The 17,059-nt window shown below is 38.9% G+C and overlaps 1 protein-coding gene across 4 annotated transcripts in view; it reads right to left on the bottom strand.

Annotated features, from left to right (window-relative positions):
- Positions 1–17,059, bottom strand: part of LOC149246146 (HECT-like ubiquitin-conjugating enzyme (E2)-binding protein) — a 124,291-nt gene that overhangs the window by 27,367 nt on the left and 79,865 nt on the right. The window contains exon 4 of one of the 4 annotated variants that reach the window (XR_016266520.1): positions 1,435–1,532. The exons of the other annotated variants lie outside the window; for them this stretch is intronic. The gene's annotated coding sequence lies outside the window, so the exon portion shown is untranslated. The remainder of the gene's footprint in view (positions 1–1,434; positions 1,533–17,059) is intronic. 4 annotated transcript variants of the gene reach the window in all.

The raw sequence follows: 17,059 nt of genomic DNA, 5'->3' as shown, positions 1-17,059 counted from the left end.
AATAAGATGGATGCCAAGGCAAAAGGATTATCTTGGAAGGAGTAAAAGACCACATTATCCCTCACCTGCGTGGGAAGAAAAAAGCAGAAGAAATATGGACTGCCATCATTGGTCTCTATCAAGGTTCGAGCGAGGCCAGAAAGTTGGTGTTGAAGGACAAGCTCAGAAGCATTAGAATGTCCAAGTCAGATTTAGATGTTTCTTACCTCGCATGTTAATTTGGCAGCTCAGTGACAAATTCCAACCTTTGCATTAAATTCCTCCTTCCAAGAGGACCAAAATTGACATTTGGAGCAATCAATTTGGACAAGGAAAGATATATTTTTTATGGAAAACCCACATTGGCATATTTGTTCAGGTCATCCTAAGAGGCTAATTAGCCCTCCTCCAACGCCTATAAATCAAGGTCACCTCATGCTCATTTGGACACACTTCATCCCACAATCTTCTCTCTCTTCTTGGGTTCGATCTATCTAAAAATCGCAGAGCTTCTCTTACAGGTGCGAAGGAGAAATAGGACGAAATTACAGGTGGCCGAAATCTGAAGCAGACTGTAACTTTGACCAGCATTGACTTTGACTTTCTCAACAGAATTTTGGTTTGATCTTTTGAGGGTATCTTTGTTTGGGCAGGCCGCATTCTTTGGCACAAAAACCAAGGAAGTCTGGGCACTTTGACCGCAGACCTATTGCAAACTTTGACCGCAGGCTAAATCACTATTTTGACAGAAGTTTGACCACTCAGATTTGGACTGTTTTGACACCTAGTTGACTAGTGAAGAAGGCCGAATTTATTGACCTTTGACCGAGCTCTTGGAGGACTATTTTGTTAACTATTTAGGGCACACATTGTTGCTATTGACTGTTGTTGGCTTGGACAGATTTGCACAAAAGATGACTTATGTTGACTCTCTCTCTTGTCTCTATTTTTGGACAAATTGCATGGCACATTGGCTTGGTTGCATATTGGATATTGGTTTTGGATATTGGCTAGTCAAATCTTGACTTTTACTCTTGGATGATATAGTCTCTTTGTTAAACATTTGAAGACAATCTAATAGAAGAAGAATTGCAAAGGGTTTTCCCCCTTGTGGCGTTTTTCCCTGGTCATTGACCAAATATTGTGTTTCTTGTCTCCTGGTTGTCTTTCATTGCGCATATTGTATAATTGTTCTATCTACTATTGCTCTATTGTTACCGATTAATTGAAGAAGTGGATATTGTAAATTGGATGCTATTGGAAATTGTTGAAGTGATAGTTGCAGCATAGAACAATTCTTGATGAAAAATTAACATGGTATCAGAGTTGAGGTGAAGATAAGCCCAAGAGACATAGAGCAAGAGCATCCATCTTCTAGTAGTTGATTTTTTTGGTCTGGTAAAAAATGTCTACCTCATACTTAAAGGATAATGAAAAGCTAGTTGATGCATCTACCTTTGCAGCTTGGAAGACCAAGATCAATGTTTCCTTAGATGAGTATGACGTCTTGGAATAGGGAAAGATTTCACCGCCACCAGAAAATGCTCCCCAAGCTGCCAAATCCAAGTACAAGAAAGGTGAGATTAAAGCTAAGAAGATCATTATTGATTCTTTAAGAGATCATCTACTTGTTTATATTTCATCTTTGAAGACTTCCAAAGAGATGTAGGATAAGATCGTTGGCATGTATGAAGTGAACAATTTGAGCCACATTATGGATTTGAATAATCAACTCAAGGGGTCTAAGATGCGTAAAGGAGAGACTATACAATCATTCGTAAAGGAGAGACTATATAATCATTCTTCATGAGAATCACTGAAATTTCGGATCAACTATGGACTGCTCAAGAAATTGTACCTGACAGGGAATTGGTGATGATTGCCCTTAGTGGTCTTCCTTCATCATGGGACATGTTCATTACTTCTATCAACAATAGATAAAGGATCCCTACTTTTGATGAGCTACTTTCTCTATGCAATCAAGTGGAAATGAAGGAGAGCCTACTTCCTTTGTTGCTCAAGGAAGAGGAAGAACAAGAAGAAACGAAAGGCAAAGCCATCTAATGCAAGATGACCTCCTCAAGCCAACTGAGATTCCAAGGACTCAAGAAGACGAGATAGAGATGTTGAATGCTACAATTGTCATCGAAAATGTCACTATGCTCGAGATTGCCCTAAGAAGAGAGATGCTCCAAGAAGAAACACTTCAAGGTCCTACAACACTAACCATGGCTACAACAACAATAGGTCATATCATAGAAGAGATGATACAAGAGATGGAAGAAGCAATGCTTGACAAAGGCATCCTTCTCCTTCACTAGGGTTTCCTTCCTCTTCCTTCAATTTCGCACCCTTTTATGCCTCCAGCAACTGCAGATTGAACTTGTGATTGATGTGCTCCAAATGAGGTTGAGTTGTTGCCTTTATATAGTGGTTTTTGCCTCTTAATTAGGCCGACTTGTCCAAGTTGAGGCAAACTTGGTGGAGGACGCCTAAATGACCTATTTCGCATACAAATATTTTTTTTTATTGATAATGCCCAAGAAGTGTCTATTACATTATGACATGGACAATAATACTTGATATAAACCCTAGAAACCTACAATGGAGGCTTTGACCTAAAAATCATTGACCCAAGCATGAAACAAATACATTACAACATGACTCAAATACAATTATGAAGACTGACACTGGTTACATTTTTCAACACCAACCAATGTCTAGAGAAGAAGAAAGGGAAAATCGAGCAACAAGAACACATCGCGAGGAGTGCAAACACTATTATTGAAGTGGAATAGTTAGCATCCAAGCTTGAAACTACCATCCCCATGGTCTCTTATTGATCTACCAACATTGTTTCTAATGTGAGAAGATGGCAAAAGCCCTCATGGGTTCAAGTTTCAATGCACTTAGAATGTGTACAACAAGCAATCTCTTGTTTTGTCAATAAGAGATTAACATGCAAACCTGACAATTTATGGCACTCACTCTGTTATGAATATATGTTATGGATATAATTTATATAAAAATAATAAATTAATGTAAACAAATATAATAATAATAATAAGGTTAACTAAATAGTCATTAGTAATGAAAAGGCATGTCTTAAAGACATGACCATTCATGAAGAGGCACCTACCTAGGTATATAAACAGGCCTCATTTGTAACATTCATCATCATCTTATTTGTATTTAAATATTCTTATATACAATTACTTGTCCTACAATGGATGTTTTTGTCTTTGAAGTGTTCTGAGATTATTGCAGTATACAAACTTTGTTCATAACATTGGTATCAGAGCATTCCTTTGAGTATATGAACGTTATTCATTACATTGGTATCAAAGTTATTCGATCCTTTGGCCGCTTAACCACTGCAAAGAGCTAGTCTAATCCAGCCTTTGGCCATCAACTTTCCACCAACTTTGTTGTTGTGATCGAAGCAGTTCCCTATATCGTTTATGGAGATTGTCCCATTTTCACCATCAAACCCATGGCCATTTAATATATATATATATATATATTATAAAAAATCCAAAATAAATAAATAAGTCAAGAAAATATTATATAAATAAAATAATTATCTTTAAAAAACATAGAAAAAAAATCAAAATAAAACTCGAAATAAAAAATAAAAAATAAAAAATAAAAATAAAAATATATATATAAGAAAAAAAGAGTTATATATATTAAAATAAAAACTTACCTGGGTCGTTGCTCAATTGCCCCGTTGATTCATTCCAACTGACCTTAACACCTCCACGTGAGTACCATTGTCGTCGACTAAACTGCCAACCAACAACCCAACAACCTCATTTGGACACCCTTTGTGCATCGTCATCAATATGTTGTTGTAATGTTCCAGTAGTCATTCCAAACGGCGTTGCACACTCCAGTCGCCATTCCATCCTCTCATGCTACCACTACAACCCGACTCGCCTGTTGATCGGCCATTCCCTCGCTCTACCAAATGAGACATTGTTGCAGCCACAACACAAATTAACATTGCCAACCCCTGACACAGTATGCCTGTCCCTCTCCTATTTCCTTCTGAGTTCTACCACTGCTTGTTTTGTCTTCTTTACAGCTGCAAAATTAAAAAATAAAAATAAAACAGTGTATCATACAACCGTACCATCGTACATCCATGTATCATTGCCATTTCTTACCCATATTTCCCTTCGCAATTTGCATAGTTCTATGGTCGCTTTCTGAAGTGAAAAACCGTGACTCATACACGTATAAGGTGTAACCCTTAATCAAACCATAATTGCATATAATTGGAGGGTTAAGATCCAAACTTAATTATATAATAATAAATGATATAATTATATAATTATATTATATTATATATATAATTAAAGAGTTAAGTTATATTATATACATATATTGAAAAAAAAAACAAAGTGTTAAGAGTTAAGTTACTCCCCGATCGGGGTGGAGAAATACGGCCAGTTCAAGGCAGTAATGAGATATGGACTTGGCCAGCACACGCCACACATCAAGGCTATCATTATCAGGTTAACGGCGGCGGCTTGCAGAGGAGTACGCATACCAAGACGAGGAGCAGATCGAATCATGGAAATGGCAGGTGAAAGGATCGGCGGCGATCATCTGCTGCAACAGGGGCTAGGTGGCGGTATTCATTTAAGAACCGAAGCAGGTAGAACGACAGATAATTGGAAACCTGGGAAGGTGGCGAAGGACAGAGGAGTTTGGCAGAGAGACTCGGATCATAGACTTAAATGACGTCAAAGCAATATGGCGGAGGGAGGAAGAAGGGAAAGGCAGGTGAAGGAGGGAGAAAGGAGGAATACCCGGAGAGAGCAGGAGCAAACAGCGGAGGAAACTGATAATTCCGGAGAAAGGGAAATGGAGATAGGGGAGGAGGAATGCAGGGCGAGGGTGACCTTTGAAGTAGGGCAAAGCAGCAGAAGCAATAACAGGGGCAGACCGGCAAAAAGAGGAAAAGGAAGGAGGCGTAGGGGACGTGGAAGATCTTGGCAGGCAGACCACTGTGAGCCGAAGACTCCGGCCTCGAACCAGCAGAAGAGGGGTCGTCGCTCCATTGGGCAGGCTGCGCAGGAGGCGGAGAGAGCTTACGGCAAAGAGACCAACGAAGACATCAGGAGGATTATAGACGCGCTGGAAAACAGAGTTCTGGACGAACCCTCCGATCCAGAAATGGAGGAGTGGAACACCTTGCTTCCGGATCCCGGGAATACGAGAGGGCGACTAACGCTATATAAACAGGCATTACACATGTATTGGGTGATGAAACATTTGTTAGCCAGAGCAATGGAGCAGGTCGCTGTTGAGATAACAGAGATAGCCCAAGGTTTGTCGGACATGAGGAAAGAGATGACCAGTCTGCAGCTCATGATACAGAAGCAGGACAACAAAATAGAGGAAATTCGCAGCATGCTGAAGGAGCTTACCAAAGTGAAGCATGAGGCGGAAATCAAGCAAGAAATCATGGTAGACTGAATGTCTTACCCAGCTATTTTTTTGAATTTTGTGATAAGTTGTAGTGAACCAGTTTGTATGGTAGTTTTGTTATGTATCTAAGACTAGTCTTTAAGAGACAAAATGTAGATATGGAACTGTTATGCTTTTTGATATGTTGTTTCTCAAAGTGGACAAGTGAACATTCTCAAACAATGTTTTATGAGAGACCAACAGACCCGGTTTCCCTGCGGGGCAGGTTGAGGTCTCGTACGTTTGTATGGTTTTACTGTTGCAATATATAATAGAAAAGGTCACACCGTAGCTTACAAAAAAAAAGTTACATTTATATATATATATATATATATAAGGACAAAGGGGGTATATTTTAAAAAAAAGGAGTAAGTTTTTAAAAAATTAAAGTCAAGGTATTTAAAAAAAAAAACAAAGAGGATTATATATAAATAAATAAATAAAAGAGTTATAAAAAAAATGGATTCTAATTTGGAAATAAAGCAAGGAAGATACTCCTATAAAGGTATTCCAATTGCAGCTTTTTGATTATTTACATTAAAGGGGTGTGTCTACAGGAAAGAACTTAGTATTGCTATTAATACAAGAGCCAAGAATAATTACATCAATATTAATTTAGCGAATCAACTATTAGTTCCAAAGCCAAATATAGGTGAAAGAAAAGGTATTTTTAGCGAAAAAGGGTATGAAATTAATGATTTACAAGTGACAGTTGATCATTATGAGTACATATCTCAATTTTGTGTCATAACTATGCTTGACAAAGAGGTTGACATAATTCTCGGTCGACCTTGGTTCAAGGAATTAGGTACATTCATGTTAAACACAAAAAAAAAATATATATATATATATATATCTTTATGTTCCCTTACAAGAAGAAGATGGTCACATTCCAAGACATGACAATGAAATCAGAACTGATAATGCCTTCATCAAAAGACCCTAAGGATATTTCGAAACTAATGTTTCAAGAGAATCCAAAAACAGTATCAAAAACGCAAAAAGAGCTTGAATAAGTCATATCCAACAAACAAACAAAAAGAAAATTCAAGCTAGAAGGAGCATAATTAGAAACTACTTACACAAGTCAAAAAATGTAAAGCTAAGAAACACTAGTTAGAACAAGAAAAGAAACTCAACGAAAGTCTATCAGAAAAAGAGGAGGAAAATTTATGCTTGAATAACCTTAACCAAAGGTTATTAAAACAAATCAAAAGTTTAAAAGATGAGGAGGATACTAAGAATAAAGTCAACAATCCAGAAAGCGAAGAGCTTTTACGTCTAAGGAATCATAATCAAAACCTTCTTACGCAAATAAAGAAGCTTAAAAGTGACAAGAAGTCACTAAATGACAAGTTAGAACAACTTACTCAAGAAGTATTGAAGTCTCTAGTCGTAACAGTCCAAGTTGAAGATAAAGGAACAAATATCAATCCAATCAATATCACAACTCAAGAAGATGAGAAACCAATAGAAGTTAAAACATATTCAGATGTTGCAGTTCAAACAATGGAAATTCCAAGTGATGATTCAGTAACCAACTCAACAACAACAGTATCTAAAATAAAATAGGAAATTGCCACACACATGATAAGGGAAAGTCCAACCAAAAGAACTCCTTATCGACATTCGAATCACAAAATCAGACAACTAAGTCAGTATACATATTTGAACCATTCAAAACCGAAACAACATATTTATGTTCCAAGGAATACTCAAGTTTGCAGAATCCAGTCCTATGATAACAACTCATTATGAATTTCCAGTGATCAGAATATTCCATAGAAGATTAATCTAGGATGGTCAAATGCATTATCAGTCCGACAATTTTGTTTCTCACTCTGAGGATCATATCGTCTTGTATCAAAAAGATGAAAGTTCTAAGACGAGAATATATTCGAAACAAGAAAAGAAATTGAGCCCTTTCATCCATAAGCTTTAAGGACAAAGATTTTTGAAGAGGAAGGCAATGTTATGAATATAATTTATATAAAAATAATAAATTAAATGTAAACAAATATAATCATAATAAGGTTAACTAAATAGTCATTAGTAATGAAAAGGCATGTCTTAAGGACATGACCATTCATGAAGAGGCACCTGCCTAGGTATATAAGCAGGCATTATTTGTAACATTCATCATCATCTCATTTGTATTCAAATATTCTTATATACAATTACTTGTCCTACAATGGATGATTTTGTCTTTAAAGTGTTTTGAAGATTATTGCAATATACGAACTTTGTTCGTAACATTGGTATCAGAGCATTCCTCTAAGTATATGAACTTTGTTCATTACACACTCCAAGATCTCTAGAAGTGGGTTTTGTGTTTTTGGAAAGCTCTTTAGACAAAAGTTGTCATTACCCACCCCTAGGCAAGGATGTTTTCCATCGTAATATACATTGATCCCTTCAATAGAGCCCATGTCATTAACGAAAGGGGTTTGGGGTAGTGCATCTCTGTCTGTGAGACCTTGGCAGCTAGGGTTTGATCCACATTCATAATTTCAATCACCTGAGCCCATATGCGTACAGCTTCCTGGCCTAAATTTGGAGTATAGGCATGTCAAATCTCTAGAAGTGATAATGATAAGGAATTCTATAGGGAGATCTATCTAACTCACTTGAAATGTCCAAAATTCACAAGCTCTCTCGTGCAAGAATTTGTGAATAGGTTAATATGCAATTTGGTCATCCTGCAAATATCATTTTAGAATGCAAAGGTAGATGATGGACTCAGAAAATAGAATTTGGGCAGTTAGCTTTTCAATGTCAAACATGCTTCGAGCATGGTCATGCCATGGATGCTTGCCCAGATTTCACTAACAGGCCCTCAAAACCTTGAAAGTACTCATGGTAGAAGGATCCAAAAGGGCACCACCTATCAGCAGGCATTCCCACCAAGATTGATCACACTAAGGAACCAGTTGTTTCAGATCTGATTGAGCTAGGAGAAGGAATCCCGGATCCTACACCTAGATCTAACAGAAGACATCCCAGAGCCCATCCCAAAAGGAATAATCAATAAAAGCAATTGATCATGTGGCCACATCACTTAACTCTCCAACACCAGATTAGAAAAGTTGGAAGATGTTTGCAACAATCAATAATGAAAATCAACCCCCTGCAGTGCATATATCCAGAACTGATCATAATTTCATAAATCCGAGATCAAGAATGCACTATAATAGAAAAAAGGGAAAAAGCACTATTCAAACTGAGCATATGCCGTTCTAATCAAGAAAAAAGAAAGGGTGATTTTTTGGTATTCTTGGTTTCTCTACAGTTTGTCGTGGCACACAAACTTCAAGTTGAATGTAATGCTATATCTGTGTTGGTATTTTTTGTAATACCAATATCTTTTCTTCTACCATAAAAATACACACACATATATTCATGATGACAAGTACAGACATGTATCCCTCTTCCATCACATTTTCCTTAGTCTCTGGTAGTAATATCATTTATCACTAATTTATATTTACATCAAAAATAAAAACCTTCACTTTGTTAACCCATATGTGTATTTCAAGCTGTCACACAGTCTGGGTTCGAATTCGAGTTCGGCAATGGTTAAGTTCGCTTTGAATTCGAATTTTCTAATGAGGTTCGGCATTAAGTTCGACTATACATATTTTTCATATATATATATATATATGACATAAAATAATAAAAAAACTAAATCAAGCAATAAACACATATGAGTAAGAATTATTATTAGCAAGCATACATGAATAACTTAATCATAGTAACATCTAATTATTGATGGCATTAGTTAAATATACACATACACCATAGTAATTTGCAAATGCAAAAAGAAATGGCATAATTTTTAATCTTCAAAATTTAAAAGAATGTATATAATGTCAAATACTTGTAACCTTTGAAAAATCACAAAATTTAAACATACAAATTACAATACAACTATATTGCAACATCATGACAAACATATTCAAATTTCAAAATTTCAAAAGGGAAGTCAATAATGTCAAGTAGTTATAATCCATAAGCCCAACCCTCAATTTTTTTATCAAATTCAGCTTTAGGTTTTGTTACTGCTCAAACTAGTAGGGGACCTAAAAGGGAATCCTAAAGGGGTCACTACTAGGTCAAGGGCAATAACAGAGTCTTAGCCCATTGTCACCTCAGCTAAGACTCCTTGCTCTTTATGGATTTTCACTAATGGGAGGAGAACCGGTATAACAAGGACCACGAGATGAATAGATCAATGAAAGGGTGAGGGGTGATCATAAGGAGCTTATTCACATGGGAGGCTCAAATGTATGGCTTGCTTGCTTTGGAAGGCAAGGTTCTCCTAGAAGACATTGCGCCTTGCTTAGAAAGCAAGAAAGCTCTATTCTTCAACCTCTTCCTATGGGTCACTACACATCCACTTATCGATTTATCCTTCATTGGTGACTCCATAATATACCGAGTCTCCCCCCATTAGTGAAAGTCCGTAAATAGTAGGGAGCCTTAGCTGAGGTGACAGTGGGCTAAGTCTCCATTTGTTGCCCTTGGTCTAGCATTTGCCCCTTTAGGTCCTGTTAGCACTCCAGGAAACTCTCCTAGGTTGTAGCTTGGAGATGCCTAGAAACATACAAATCTTCAATATCATTCTCTGAACTATTGGAATGGATTGGGGTTTGGATCAAGTCAGATGACTGTTTCAACTCTGTTTTCACTCAAGACATGCATGAACACCCTCAGCTTGACAAGGCTTTTGACCACTAATGCTCAATAGTTTATAGATTCAATGAATAGATGGAGAATCCTGACTGTACCAGCAGATACATACATAAACACATATGAATGGCTAGTTACAGAAAGTAAATGAAGCTTACAAATCTAATTTATCAACGCAGAGATAAGATGACAGTTATTTGGCATTCGACATAGAAGAAAACATGAATAACCCATTCAAGTGCAAGCTTAGAACAGAGGAGAAGATGGCGATTGAACATGTAACAGCAAAAGAAGCTTGTATCACTGGAATGAAGATGAGACGCTGGGAGGAATAGAGTATTCACAGTCTCCGAAAGTTGAACCTTTGATACTTCAAACTTTCAACCATCTCTGAGGCTCGAGATGTCTTAATCTATCCCCTCTGTCTTCTCAACTACTTGATGCCATAACTAGACAAACATGAGCTCAGAGGTCTCTTTTTCTAACAACACAGTAACCATATTCTGGTAATTTTGCCGCGCTGTCAGGTGGCTCGCTCGTGCCAGCGACATTCCATGACCATTTATGTTGGTTCGGCTGCATCGTGCTGTTGTTTTTTCCCCTTTCGGCCATATATTCCGTTATTTTAGTTCAACTGTCTGACTGTCAAAAAACACTGACAAAGCCAACAAATTTCCTCCCCAGGTGACTAGTGGGAAGTGGGATACGAGGTCGTTGGATCGATATGATCAATGGACAGGATCATATCACAGAGATAGAGGAATTGATATCACATCAGCGGATTTGAAAGCGAAAGGTGGTATTTTGGGCGAGAACACAAGAGGTAAGTGGTAATTCGGATTGGCACCCGATTCCACTCATTAAGTGACACGTAGCAGTGAGGAGGAGAGAGGAAACCGCCTTATCGGGTGGGTATCCCTCTCGCTCGTTGCCCGAGCGATATGCGCGATAGCTGTTAGATCTGGCGGAAATGATCTAACGATGGTGATTGATCGGAGCGGGTGAGTGTAAATCGTTAGTCGAATGAAGTGTGGACCGTCAGATCAGTGGGAAGATCGACGGCGGGGATCGGAGAATAGAGAGCGCAGCGAAAAGGAGAGGAACCGAGAGCGGGCCCGCCGATATTTATGAGCGCAGGTGTATAATTTTTAAAAGTCCGACTTATGACCAAAGTGGAGCAAGAGGAGACGTGGACCGTCGGAGCTAAAACAGGGGACATTTCCGTTAAAATAGCAGCACTGCACCTCAGGGCTAACACTGGCTCCTTCTAGGGATGAAAGCCTCCCTGTGAGGTTTCAAGAACTACAGACTACTGCCTTTCCAGTAACAACCAAAACAAACTTATCTCCTAATGTTCCATTGGGCATGGAGTTTATTTGCATAGAAAACAAACATTGAAAAAACCTATTACAATATTAAGGCCTTAAAGCCTCATATGAAGTAAATTTTCAAAAACTGCCCATTGACTGGGCCATCAAAAACACCTTCCCCCTCCAAATTGTGCAGAATGAAAGTATTGTTTATCTGAACTTGAGTAATGACAATCAGTCCCGTCCATAAGGCATCAAATTTACCATGGTTGCCCTTCTTTTCCTTCAATGCATCCCATTCGAGAACCCAGTCACCAACCTGAAAATTGTCCATTTTTGCCTTTCTATCAAAGGTTTCTTTGATCTTCTTCTGATGAATTCTTGACTTCTCAACCAGTTGTTCTTTGATCCGGTGTAATTCAACCAAGTTACTCATTCTCCTCGCAATGTCGTTATCTTCATCTTGTTCTTCTTGCAAGAATTTGGCCACCGGGAGAATCAGCTGGATAGGAAAAAGAGCATCAACGCCATAAACCAACTTAAAAGGAGAATTTCCTATGGACTTCTTGTTGGTAACTCTGTCAGCCCACAGTGCGAACTTCAACTTGGAATCCCAATTCTTTTTGTTGTCCTCCAGCAGTTTTTTTATTATCCTTACAAGACTCTTGTTAGACGATTCTGCCAGGCCATTGCCTTGAGGATAATATGAGGTAGAATGCACCAACTGAATGCTCATGGATTCACACATGTCCACCAATTCTTCTGCCCTGAAAGCTGTTGCATTATCAGTGACTAGTTTGGTTGGGCAACCAAATCTAGTGAAAATATTCTCATTCAAGAACTTTATGATAACCTGATGATTAGCATTTTTAGTGGGTATAGCCTCAATCCATTTGGTGAAATAATCAGTGGCTACCAAGATCCATTTGTGATGGCCACTGGAATGTGGATTGATCTCACCTATGAAGTCCAAGCCCCACTGTTGGACGCGACCATTTGCGTGTACTGGCTTCAAGGGCAAAGATTTTAGTTGTTGTCTTCCTGCAAACCTCTGACATTTGTCACAAGACTTCACAAAAGAAAACACATCAGAGAATAGAGTAGGCCAATAATACCCAGCTCTCAGGATCTTGTGGGCTATGGTTTTCCAATAATGATGCCCTCCACAGATGCTAGAATGGAACTGGTGCATGACTTCCACAGATTTCCCTTTGTCTAGACATCTCAAGAGGATCCCTGATGGGTCTTTCAAATAAAGCAGGTTTTTAGTAATGCAAAATTTGGTTGATCTGAGCTTAATGGCCCGGGCTTGACTTGAGTTATGCCCTGGAGGGACTTCTAGCTTCTGCAAAAAATGAACTACACAGGAATACCATTCACAGGTGGCTAGATTTTCAACCAAAGACTGATTCTGCTCTTGCTCTTCTGCTGCTTCCTCCTTATCCGCTCACCACCTGAATTTGAACCCATGCAATTGATGTCTAACAAACTGCAATTTTCCTCAGCCATAAGCTTAGCCAAGCCTTGGCCTTTGACAAGCTTGGTGGGCTTCACCTCTATGTTGAACTCTATGAATTTTGCAATCCATTTAGCTCTCTTTCCATCAATATCTCGTTGAGTTAGGACATCTTTTACTGAAGCTGAAGGTACATACGCAACCACTTTGGAATGCAAAATATAAATTCTGAATGTCTTTAAAGATTTTATGAGAGCATAAGCTTGTTTTTCAATAAGGTCATACCTTAGTTCAGTCTCCCTCAGAGTTTTGCTGAAAAAGGCCATAGGGTGCTCTATACCTTCATCATTTTTCTGCAATAGAACTGCTGCAAGTGTATCATAAGAGGCAAAAGAGAAGATATAAAACTCCCTGGTATAATCTGGACTGATTAGAGTGGGAGCTTCCATGATAGCTTGTTTGATGGCTTCAAAAGAGCTTCTTGCACCATCTGTCCATTTTATTTCTGATCCGTTCTTCAACATGGAAGTGATGTGCTTCACTAGCTCTGTAAAGTTTGAAATAAACCTCCTGACAAAGTTAATCTTTCCCATGAAAGATTGAATGTCCCCTTTCGACCTTGGGATGGACAATGTCTGAATTGCTTGAACTCTCGTTGGATCGATCTTCACACCTTCAGTAGAAACAATATGTCCCAAAAGTTTGCCTTCTTCTAGAGAAAACTATGACTTCTTTGGGTTCACAGAAATTCCAAACCGTCTACATTTTAGAAACACCTTCTTCAAATGTTGCAAATGGTCCTCGTGACTGCTGGAAAAGACTGTTATGTCATCAAGGTAAATAAGGACAAACTTGTCCTTTTCTCCCACAAAGGTTATGTCCATGGCCCTCTGAAAAGTAGCCCCAGCATTCATCAGTCCAAAAGGCATCTTGGAGTACATGAAAGTGCCCCAAGGAGTAGTGAAGGCGGTCTTTTCCTGATCTTCTGGATGTACAGCAATCTGATTGTAACCTGAAAATCCATCTAAGAAAGACATGACTCTAGCCCCTGAAACTTTTTGCAGCAAGTGTTCCATCTTAGGCAGGGGGTAGTTGTCTTTTTTAGAGCATTTGTTCAGATTCCTGAAGTCAACACAAAGCCTGATTTCTCCATTCTTCTTTCTTACTACCACAAGGTTAGCTATCCACTTTGAATACCTTAGGGGAACTATGATCTTGGCATCCAACAGCTTCTTGATTTCCTTTTCAATCAAAGGCAATAAGAGAGGGCTGATAGGTCTTAATTTCTGCTTAAAAGGGATGGTGTTCTTCTCCAGTGGAATCTTATGTTGGATGATGTTGGTGTCATAGGTCTTAAGATCACTGTACTCCCAAGCAAAAATATCAGCAAATTGTTTCATCAGGGTGCAATACTCAGAACTTTGGGCAGAAGACAAGTGAGTGGACAGATTTATGTACTTTGGATGGGCTGGACTCCCTACATTATGTCTATGAACTGCAGACTCATTTTCCTTTTTGGCAGGCTTATAAGGTACATCATTATGATCAAACAGCTTCTCTAGGGGCACCAATCCTTTGGGTATATGGTTACTAGGCAGCTGAACAATGCTATCCTGACCAATCTCGTCCTTTAGCTTGGACTGGTTGCATTCTTCAATGGTTTTGTTTTCTTAGTCAATGTGCATTTCAAAAAATTCATCAATGACTTGTAAAAACCTATTAATTTCATCATCATCTTCAAAAACTTTCCAGTATTTGACATTGTCAGGCAGAGATGGTCTATATTTCACCTAAACTTCATAAGTCAATTTAGGAGGAATAAACGTGCTAGCATACACAACAAGGGAATCAGCAAGTTGTTTCTTCATTCTAGGGATGTAAGAAATGTTGAAACTATTAAAAGAACCCTCGAGCTTCCATACCTCATCTCTGTATGCTTTCAACCTTGAATGCTTTGCTTGGAAAGTTTTGTTGACCTGTTGAATGATAAGGTCTGCATCTCCAAACACCTTCAAACCTTTGATGCCCATTTCTTTAGCAACGTTTAAGCCCAATATCAAGGTTTCGTACTCTGCTATGTTATTTGTGACCTGAAAAGTTAACTTGAAAGATAAATGAATGCATTCTTGTGTGGGGGGCACAAGGACTAACCTGCCCCTGCAACTTCCTTAGAGCAAGCTCCATCAAAGAACATGTCCCAAATTTGTGGGCTTTCTTCCTCTGTGATCTAGCAAACCAGTTTCCTAAGATACACGGAGGCCAACTGGGATTCTTCAATCTGAAGAATACAAGCTCCAAAATCAGTGTTGACAGCATAGATGGGATGATTAGTGGGATTCCTTTCATCACTGATGATATAAGCCAACTGAGCTTTTCTGTATAATCTCCTACTCTCACCTCCAAAAACTGGGACAGTAGTATAGGACAGATCATTTTGCAATGTTCCACCTAATCTCTTGATCCAACCTCTGGAAAGCAACATGCCAAACTTGGGGGGGTACATCTGCTACCACAATATCCATCATCATGCTCTTCATGGGCAGCTGAGGAAAGGTGATGGCTAGGTCTTTGATTAACCCCAAACATTTCACTTTTCTAGAGTCAAAAGAAAATAGGTCATGATAAGACTTGGCAATGTCAAGACCCAACTCATCCATGACAGCCTTGGGCATTAGATTAAGCTGGCTCCTGTGTCCAGAAGGTAGTTGTGAAGGATTTTGTCATGAATAGTCAAAGAGACATAGAATGATGGGGAGTTGTCATCACAATTTTCAATCATTGGGCTGAGAACAACAACTGGTTTGTCGTCTTGCAGATTTACATAGTCAATGGAGGCTTGGATGGCTTTAGGCTCAAGGGCGAGAGGATAGATCTCTTGAAGGACTCATTCTTCACTGGTTCAATCAAGGTATAGGTATGCTTAGCTTCTGAATCTCTGATTCAAAGCTGAAAGGAGAAGGAGACTTGTCAAGGCCTCTTACCTCGTGAGCTGGAGCTTTGAGGATGATGGGATCAACTGCTGATCATTTCTGCTTTTTAGCTTGCTATATTGCAGGGACAGCAGCTCTTTGAACAGGAGTTTCCTTGGCATTATTCATCTTCGACCTCAGATCATATCTGTGTTGATCATCAGTTTTCAGAACAGCTCCACCATCCCACTCTTGGTTGATCTGGTCATTGAATAATGACTTTTCATAGGTAGCTGAGGTCAAAAAGGAGGCACTGCCTTTGTCTTCCAGATAATGGATCTCATCATCTTCTTCAAACTGCTCTTCTTCCATGACTACATTCTGGAAAGGGGTCTTCACCCTTTGGTCTTCATTGGCATCTTTGCTTCTTTGCAAAATCTGCAACTGCTCATTAGCTCTTTTATATGGATTTGGATTTCTAGGAGCAAAGGTATTAAGAACTCTTCCTTTCCCAGGGTGTTGCTCAACCTTTAATTTGGAGATTTCAGAGGCTAATGACTCTATCATCTTGGTCATTTTATCTCTCTTGGGATCTAAAGATGATGAAGATTCGCTCCTCTGTCTCCTTTTATCAACATTCCCCTTGAGCTTCTCCGCAGCCATGATGTTTGATTCTACTTCCAAGGCTGCATCTTGCATATCAGCCAAGGCAGCACATCGTCTCTCCCTCAACAGTAGACAAAAGTCAGAATCAAAGGCACTAGCATAGGTGAGTTTAGCAGAGGTGGTGGTGGGTTTTACTTCAGCTGGTATCTTGTTGTACATGAGGTTAAACTTCTTATTAAAATCAGACAACAACTCACCCTTTTCTCTCTTTAAGTTCCCAAACTCGGTGTGGTAGTAGAGAAGATCCTTCTTATCCCCCCAATACTTTAGGAATGCATCATCTAAAGCCTCAATATCTACTATAGACCTTGGGGTCAATTCTCTGAACCATTTTCTAGCCTCTCCATCTAGACTTTGGACAAAGACTCTCATCCATACATCAGCTTCACTAATGTCCAGGTTATCAGCATAGCTATAGAATGATTCAATATGTTCCTCAGTTGTAACACCTTCAGTCCCAGTGAACTTAGGCATATACTTCTGATATTCTCCAGTAGGCGTGGCATTCAAAGGAGTGGGCAGTACTAGAGGTCCATACCTAGCAGCTATGATTCTTTCCATTTTGGTAGGTG

This window comes from Pinus tabuliformis, chromosome 7 (assembly GCF_031772625.1).
Source record: "Pinus tabuliformis cultivar Carrire ecotype Pingquan chromosome 7, CPIR1, whole genome shotgun sequence".
In the NCBI taxonomy this organism is placed as follows: domain Eukaryota; kingdom Viridiplantae; phylum Streptophyta; class Pinopsida; order Pinales; family Pinaceae; genus Pinus; species Pinus tabuliformis.
Note: the sequence above shows the minus strand (reverse complement) of the source record. Positions and strands in the feature narration are given on the sequence as shown.